This window comes from Palaemon carinicauda, chromosome 14 (assembly GCF_036898095.1).
Source record: "Palaemon carinicauda isolate YSFRI2023 chromosome 14, ASM3689809v2, whole genome shotgun sequence".
NCBI lineage: Eukaryota > Metazoa > Arthropoda > Malacostraca > Decapoda > Palaemonidae > Palaemon > Palaemon carinicauda.
The window spans coordinates 117,387,826-117,397,361 of record NC_090738.1 but is presented as its reverse complement, the minus strand read 5'-3'; the positions used below and the strand labels follow the sequence as shown (position 1 = coordinate 117,397,361).

Here is a 9,536-nt window from a genome sequence, read left to right as displayed (position 1 = left end):
CTAAAATTTTAACAAATGGATAAGAATGTGGATTGTTGGGATTATTATTATTATTATTACTATCCAAGCTACAACCCTAGTTGGAAAAGTAAGATGCTATAAGCCCAGGGGCTCCAACAGGGAAAAATAGCCCAGTGAGGAAAGAAAATAAGGAAATAAATAAATGAAGAGAACAAATTAACAATAAATCATTCTAAAATAAGTAACGTCAAAACAGACATGTCATATATAAACTATTAACAACATCAAAAAGAAATATGTCATAAATAAACTATAAAAAGACTCATGTCCGTCTGGTCAACAAAAAAGCATTTGCTCCAACTTTGAACTTTTGAAGTTCTACTGATTCAACCACCCGATTAGGAAGATCATTCCAAAACTTGGTAACAGCTGGAATAAAACTTCTAGAGTACTGCGTAGTATTGAGCCTCGTGATGGAGAAGGCCTGGCTATTAGAATTAACTGCCTGCCTAGTATTACGAACAGGATAGAATTGTCCAGGGAGATCTGAATGTAAAGGATGGTCAGAGTTATGAAAAATGTTATTTTCATTAGTAAAATAAATTTTTGAATATACTTACCCGATAATCATGTAGCTGTCAACTCTGTTGCCCGACAGAATTCTACGGAAGGGATACGCCAGCGATCGCTATACAAGAGGGGGGTGTACTCACAAGCGCCACCTGTGGCCAGGTACTGCAGTACTTCTTGTTGACACCACTTCAATTTTTCCTCGGTCCACTGGTTCTATGGGGAGGAAGGGTGGGTCAATTAAATCATGATTATCGGGTAAGTATATTCAAAAATTTATTTTACTAATGAAAATAACATTTTTCAATATTAAACTTACCCGATAATCATGTAGCTGATTCACACCCAGGGAGGTGGGTGAAAACCAGTGTACATGTATATCAAGAAGCTAAGTATCCCGTATTTCATATTATCAGTTATTCAAAATAACAATGAAATTACAAGTACCTGGTAAGGAAGTCGACTTGAGCCATTACTCTGCCTTAAATAAGTTCGTCTTCCTTACTGAGCGCAGCGTTCCTCTTAGGAGGCTGAACAACTCTAAGGTGCTGAAGTATCAAGGGCTGCAACCCATACTAAAGGACCTCATCACAACCTTTAACCTCGGCGCTTCTCAAGAAAGAATTGACCACCCGCCAAATCAACAAGGATGTGGAAGGCTTCTTAGCCGACCGTACAACCCATAAAAAGTATTCAAGAGAAAGGTTAAAAGGTTATGGGATTATGGGAATGTAGTGGCTGAGCCCTCGCCTACTACTGCATTCGTTGCTACGAATGGTCCCAGGGTGTAGCAGTACTCGTAAAGAGACTGGACATCTTTGAGATAGAATGATGCGAACACTGACTTGCTTCTCCAATAGGTTGCATCCATAACACTCTGCAGAGAATGGCTCTGTTTGAAGGCCACTGAAGTAGCCACAGCTCCCACTTCATGTGTCCTTACCTTCAGCAAAGCAAGGTCTTCTTCCTTCAGATGAGAATGTGCTTCCCTAATCAGAAGCCTGAATAGTAAGAAACTGAGTTCTTAGAACTTGGAAAAGAAGGTTTCTTGATAGCACACCATAAGGCTTCTGATTGTCCTCGTAAAGGTTAAGACCTTTTTAGATAGTACCTAAGAGCTCTAACTGGGCAAAGTACTCTCTCCAGTTCATTCCCCACCAAGTTGGACAGGCTTGGGATCTCGAACGACTTTGGCCAAGGACGTGAAGGAAGCTCGTTTAGTAAAAACCGAGCTGCAAGGAACATGTAGCCATTTCAGATGTGAAAACAATGATCCTGCTGAAGGCGTGGATCTCACTTACTCTTTTAGCTGTTGTTAAGCACACGAGGAAAAGAGTTTTTAATGTGAGGTCCTAAAAAGAGGCTGATTGGAGAGGTTCAAATCTTGATGACATAAGGAACCTTAGGACCACGTCTAGATTCCAGCCTGGAGTGGACAACCGACGTTCCTTTGAGGTCTCAAAAGACCTAGGGAGGTCCTGTATATCTTTGTTGGTGGAAAGATCCAAGCCTCTGTGGCGGAAAACCGCTGCCAACATACTTCTGTAACCCTTGATCGTAGGAGCTGAAAGGGATCTTACTTTCCTAGATATAACAGGAAGTCAGCAATCTGGGTTACAGTGGTACTGGTTGAGGAAACTGCATTGGTCTTGTACCAGCTACGGAAGACTTCCCCTTGAGACTGATAGATTCTGAGAGTGGATGTTCTCCTTGCTTTGGCAATCGCTCTGGCTGCCTCCTTCGAAAAGCCCCTAGCTCTTGAGAGTCTTTCGAAAGTCTGAAGGCAGTCAGACGAAGAGCGTGGAGGTTTGGGTGTACCTTCTTTACGTGAGGTAGACGTAGAAGGTTCACTCCTAGAGGAAGAGTCCTGGGAATGTCGACCAGCCATTGCAGTACCTCTAAGAACCATTCTCTCGCGGGCCAGAGCGGAGCCAACCAACGTCAGCCGTGTCCCTTTGCGAGAGGAGAACTTCTGAAGTACCCTGTTGACAATCTTGAACGGCGGGAATGCATACAGGTCGAGATGGAACCAATCCAGCAGAAAAGCATCCACGTGAACTGCTGCTGGGTCTGGAATCGGAGAACAATACAACAGGAGTCTCTAGGTTATCGAGGTAGCGAACAGATCTATGGTTGGCTGACCCCACAGGGCCCAAAGTCTGCTGCAAACATTCTTGTGAAGGGTCCACTCTGTGGGGATGACCTGACCCTTCCGGCTGAGGTGATCTGCCATGACATTCATACCGCCCTGAATGAACCTCGTTACCAGCGTGAGCTTTCGATCTTTAGACCAGATGAGGAGGTCCCTTGCGATCTAGAACAACTTCACGAAAGAGTCCCTCCCTGCTTGAAGATGTAAGCCAGGGCTGTGGTGTTGTCAGAGTCCACCTCCACCACTTTGTTAAGCTGGAGGGACTTGAAGTTTATCAAGGCCAGAAGAACCGCCAACAACTCCTTGCAATTGATGTGAAGTGTCCTTTGCTCCTGATTCCATGTTCCCGAGCATTCCTGTCCGTCCAAAGTCGCACCCCAGCCCGTGTCTGATGTGTCCGAGAGGAGACGGCGGTCGGGTTTCTGAACAGCCAAAGGTAGACTTCCTTGAGAAGAAAGCTGTTCTTACACCACGCGAGAGAAGACCTCCTCTCTTCGGAAACAGGAACTGAGACCGTCTCTAGCGTCATGTCCTTTATCCAGTGAGCAGCTAGATGATACTGAAGGGGGGGAGGTGGAGTCTCCCTAACACGATGAACAGGGCCAGCGATGAAAGTGTCCCTGTTAGACTCATCCACTACCTGACTGAGCATCGGTTCCTTCTCAGCATGCTCTGGATGCATTCTAGGGCTTGGAAGATCCTTGGGGCCGACGGAAAAGCCCGAAAAGCTCGACTCTGAAGATCCATACCCAGGGAGACAATGGTCTGGGATGGGATGAGCTGAGACTCCTCAAAATTGACCAGGAGGCCCAGTTCCTTGGTCAGATCCATAGTCCATCTGAGAATCTCCAGACAGCGACGACTTGTGGGAGCTCTTAAAAGCCAGTCGTCTGACAGAGTCGGACACAAGATCATGGTACTGCTGCACAGTCTGTGAACTGTCAACCATGGGGAAGCGAGGAAGTACAGTGACAACCCGAAGCTGTCTAGACTGTCTGGGTCGTACAGACAACTCCTTATCGGGTTGCTGAGGTTGCCGCACTGCGTCACAACAAGTCACTTCTGCTGGTTGTTGAACGTCTTCCCAGTGACACACTGACTCCGTAAATAAAAAATCCTTTAACAAGGACTAAGCTTGGACTGCATGTCTTGCAACACAGCTCAAGGTCTATGGGAGCAGGTGTGGTAACAGACGGGGTTAGTGACTGAAGTGGAACCATTACCTTCCCTGGAAGCATGTTATGCTTAAATAAAAGTCCATAGGAGGCTACGCAGCTAAAGGCTCCTCTCCAAATGACAGAGTCCTCAAGGGAATATCAGAAGGAGGGAGAAAAGCACTTTCTCATCTACAGGGACCATATCCGAGAAAAGCTAAGTTCTCTCAGTGAGGGTTTCAATGGTGCAAAAGCAGCAGACTAGAAGGCAACGTTATGAAACTGCTTGACAGTCTAGTGAGTTGGCAACAACCAAAGATGTGTGACTGAGAAGCATGCGGTAAGGTATGCAGAGCATGTTGTATGCAGAGCATGCTGTATGTAGAGCATGTTGTATGCGGAGCATGCTGAATGCAGAGCATGTTGTATGCAGAGCATGCTGAATGCAGAGCATGCTGTATGCAGAGCATGTTGTATGCAGAGCATGCTGTATGCAGAGCATGCTGTATGTAGAGCATGTTGTATGCAGAGCATGCTGAATGCAGAGCATGCTGTATGCAGAGCATGTTGTATGCAGAGCATGCTGTATGCAGAGCATGCTATATGCAGAGCATGCTGTATGTAGAGCATGCTGTAAGGTAAGCAGAGCGTGTTGCATGGCGTGTAACATTTCTCAGAAATTCCATGACCAGTGCTAGAGTGAGTAATATCGCATTACCGTCCATTGAAAGTGCACGTGCCGAGGGAATTGATTTAGACTGTTTTGTTGATGAATTTGATAGCCGGCATGATAAACGTAGAATTAAGCTACACTAAATGTACTATAATCTACTTCACCTCAGGAAAGGGAAACTCGCCCTGTTGGCAACACTGCATTACTTCATGCATGCTTGCATGGGGTTTTAATATCAACATAATATTTACCTTACATTCATAACTCATGATTCATTTTTGTTTTGAAGATATTTTTGCCATATTTTGCGATATTGTTAAAAATATATTGCAAGGAATACATATATATTTTTATATAAGTAATACAAATAACCTCCATTATCATAATGTTTGTGTAGGCATACATGTATATGATTACAAATGCAAGTTATGAAAGTAATGAGGTGTTATTATTGTCATTTGTTATTTCCAAGTTGAATGGGAAGAGGCTCAAGTTGAGGAGAAAGTGGCAGATGCATGCGTTGAGGTGGCTGACTCATAGCATGAGGTTGCTGCCTCAAGAGTTGCGCTTGCTGTAAGGGTTGCGGATGCGCAGTAGCAGGTTCCTGAGGAACGAGTTAAGGTTCCTGAGGTGTGAGCTGCGAGAGTTGAGGTAGCGGCTGCGCAGAACGCAGTTCTTGTCTCGCGAGTTGAGGTTCCTGAGGTGCTAGCCTAAGCTGCAGCGAGTGCTGAGGTGGCTGCCTCATTGATGGAAGAGGTTGTCGTACCTCAAGAGATTGTTGCCTCGCTGGTGGAACCGCAAGCGGAAGCGGAGGAAGTAAGGCATAAGATTCCTGCTCCCATTGCTGAGGTTGCCTTAAGGAAGGCGGAGGTTGCTGCACACCGCTGGTAACTGGCAACTCAGTACGCGGTAAGGTATCCTGAGGAACCTCAACATCGTACGCCTGGCAGACTGGACTGCGGTGAGGCGGAGCGATCGCAGGAGGAGGTGTAACCTTCTCAGCCTGACACTCACGCATTAAGACCGCAAGCTGTGACTGCATGGACTGCAGCAAAGTCATCTTGGGGTCGGCAGACGCTAAGGTCTGCTGAGGCAAAGCCTTAACAGAAGATGAGGTCTGTTGCGGCATCACCTTACCTCTCTTAGGAGGTGTGCAGTCACCTGATGACTGCGGAGAGTCAGAGCTAACCCAATGACTGCATCCGGGTTGTTGAACTCTAGAGGTCTGGACTTTACGTTTAAGAGGTCTTGAGACCTGAGTCCAGCGTTATCTCCCCAAAATTTCTTCTGCAGACGAGTAAAATAAGGGCTCAATCGTCTGCGGGTGGGAGTGACGGTCTCTGTAAGACACGCCCGCAACCACCGAGGATACTTCTGTGCGCCGATCAAGGCCTGCCGAACCCTTTTGCCCTTCGACATTGCTTCTCCCCTGGGCTTGGGAGCTTGCAAGAGGTCCCGGACTGGGAGGACGACTGGCACGCAAGAAGTACCCTCACGCACAACACTGACACACTTTGCGCTAATCACTTATCACTTTTGAATTTCTGTTTGCACTTATTTCACTGAACTCGAAACTTTAAGTGGTTTGTACCTGAAACACGCAATTCTATCCTTCTTTAAAAGTTAGTAATTGCGAAAACAGAATTACAATGTAACAGAAAAATCTAATGAAAGATAAATAATTCAGTGGCTGGAAAGAGACTAAACACTAGATCAAATAAACTACGTTTAAAATCTCTCACCGCATAAAGCTTGAGAACAAGAATAAACTCTAGAAACGTTTACCTTCTTCCCCTAAAGAGACTAGGGAGAAGAGCAAAAACGATAACAACGTTACTCGCTTGAACGAAACGTTTATCCAGCTCTCTCTCCCTCCGTCTCTATCTCTCTCTCTCTCTCTAGACTTAGAACCTGAGAGAAGAGCCCAATCATATATACTCGTTAAAACATATTATTGTTAAAGGAAAAAAACTGAAAGATTTCCCAAATAAAAAGTTCCTTTATTAGAATTAAAACCATTAAGCTAAGAAAGAATGAACAAAACGTTATAAACGGTTTACTCTTACTGCAACGTGACACCGTGAAAATTCTCTCTCTATCGTAACGATAGAGCGCAAGTTGAACGTTCTGAACGTCAACAACTGCAGAGACAAAACAAAACGTTAGTTCAACTTTGAAACAGTACGAGACTATCAAAGAAATTCTTTCAAAAACATTAAAATAGCATAATATGTTAACAGGTAAAACCGAAATGACGGGCTCAATGTTAATTAACTTCGGTACAAGAAAAGACCGCCTACTATTAGGAAAGGTCGAATATAAACAAATATAAAAATTAATTTTAATAATTTTATAATAAAAGGAAGTTAATCGAAGAGGCCTATAAAAGGCGGAGAGATATAAAATAAATCTATAACTTTTGTTAAGCAAAATTAAGAAAGAGAGTCTATACTCTCTTAGACACCAACACTTCCGTCTAAGGGAAGGGTCGGCCATTTAAAGGTGAAAGAGAGTTCATACTCTCTTCGTCACCATAATTAATCAAATTAATTCCAAAAGCTAGCTAAGCTAATAATAGAACTTCCTGAATAGCGAAAGCTGAAATCTTAGAGCAATACTTCACCAAAAACCGTGAACAAGACTCCAAAATTATAAGCGTATCCATGAACGTCTTGCCGGAAGCACGACAGAGGAAAAATTGAAGTGGTGTCATCAAGAAGTACTGCAGTACCTGGCCACAGGTGGCGCTTGTGAGTACACCCCCCTCTTGTATAGCGATCGCTGGCGTATCCCTTCCGTAGAATTCTGTCGGGCAACAGAGTTGACAGCTACATGATTATCGGGTAAGTTTAATATTGAAAAAATCTTATGCAACATACATAATGAACTAATTGAACGACGGTGCCAAAGATTAATATCTAGATCAGGAATAAGAAATTTAATAGACCGTAAGTTTCTGTCCAACAAATTAAGACGAGAATCAGCAGCTGAACACCAGACAGGAGAACAATACTCAAAACAAGGTAGAATGAAAGAATTAAAACACTTCTTCAGAATAGATTGATCACCGAAAATCTTGAAAGACTTTCTCAATAAGCCTATTTTTTGTACAATTGAAGAAGACACAGACCTTATATGTTTCTCAAAAGTAAATTTACTGTCGAGAATCACACCTAAAATTTTGGAAGTGTCATACATATTTAAAGAAACATTATCAATACTGAGATCCGGATGTTGAGGAGCCACCGTCCTTGACCTACTTACAATCATACTTTGAGTTTTGTTAGGATTCAACTTCATACCCCATAATTTGCACCATGCACTAATTCTAGCTAAATCTCTATTAAGGGATTCACCAACCCTAGATCTACATTCAGGGGATAGAATTGATGCAAAGAGAGTAGCAAAAACATAAGTCCCAACATCAATAAATTTTCAAGCTTGCGCCACCAGCTGATAGGCGAACGGAGCGCCACACTACAGGTGTTATTTTAGTCAGGCAGTCAGCAATGCTTGGGGGGAAATTTTACGATCGAGTAACTTGGCAATGGCTTTAGCAACCGATGCATTATAATGACCTCTACCCTACCTAACATTTCAATGAAGGTAAGAATGTATATAGATGGGTCAGCATTGATGGTAAAAACGAACACTTCTTTACTTGGAATGACACGGGCTCTAATCTATTGGGAAATTTTGAAGTTAAGCAGGAGCTACCCATGACTTGTGTGCGGACAGAGCTGAACTTAGAAAATATTGCTGTGTTAACGGTAAATCATAATATTATGTGAAATGATAAAATAACTTCATATTATGGTATATCAGATCATAATAAAGAATATTTTCCCAATAAAGAAAATTGATTTGACAAGTAATAAGAGATATCACCTGTCCCAACAAACTACATTCTACCAGTGAATTTTATTCAATTATGAAAACGTAATAGATGAAAACAATAGCTTTGCATAATTTGGCAGCATAAGGAGAGCGTGGTCTTGTAAACAAATACCAAACCTCCTAAAACGGGGTGTATGTATGATAGTGGCCACCTGTATGTATTATTGTGGCTAACTTAGAATGCAGCAGTGTAAGGTGGGTCAGTAGGCAAGGACACGGCTTGTAGGTTAAGTTAGGGGGGAAAAATCAGGTTAGTTGATGTCCAACTGTAATGGAAGTGTGAGGAACTGGCCGCTGATATACAAGGGCTCCTACCAAACTGGCAAATGGCCTAATCTGTGGTGGGTACTATGGATTCGGGGCCGAAACCCCTGACTTAGGTTGCATTCACTATGCCATGCTACATTGCTTTAGATCAAGCACGAAATACTGATAACTTACGATCTGTAAAGGATTTCTGTATTACACCTGTAACGTGTAAATTATACGTCGAGTTCTACACACGGCAGCCGCTCTGCCCTGATATCTAATGAAGTCATGTGTAGAAGCTGTTTGTCAAAGACATCAAAATACACACAAACAGAAAAATGTGAAACCAGGATACTTACGTGGAAAGTATTACTCTTTAAACAGGTATGACAAAATCGTAAGGTCTCGTTAATATCGGATCGGCGTCTTAACTACTTGAGAAATTCCCATTTTCTTGATGTTTACATTAACGCGACAGGTGAAAATCTTCTTCTTCTTGCCTTTACCTTCAGGAGGCTCATTCCAAGGTCGGATAGCAAGCGTTATTATTATTATTATTATTATTATTATTATTATTATTATTATTATTATTATTATTATTATTATTATTACTTGCTAAGCTGCAACCCTAGTTGGAAAAGCAGGATGCTATAAACCTAAGGGCTTCATTAAGGAAAGTAGCCCAGTGAGAAAAAGAAGAAAATGGATTAAGTACAAGAAAATAATAAAAAAATTATATTTTAAGAATAGTAACAATATTAATATAAATATTTCATTTAAAAACTATAAAAAGTAAAAAACGAATCACACTCGTGCCGGAGGTTTAGGAAAATACAATAAAAACAATAATCCTTGAATATAGTAATATCAAGAAGAAACA

At 42.4% G+C, this 9,536-nt stretch overlaps 1 protein-coding gene across 1 annotated transcript in view; it reads right to left on the bottom strand.

Moving 5' to 3' along the window:
• The window catches only part of LOC137653638 (transmembrane protein 222), an 84,452-nt gene extending 75,299 nt beyond the window's left edge, over positions 1-9,153 (bottom strand). The window contains exon 1 of the mRNA XM_068387212.1: positions 9,016-9,153. The gene's annotated coding sequence lies outside the window, so the exon portion shown is untranslated. The remainder of the gene's footprint in view (positions 1-9,015) is intronic.
• Positions 9,154-9,536: the final 383 nt, after the last annotated feature.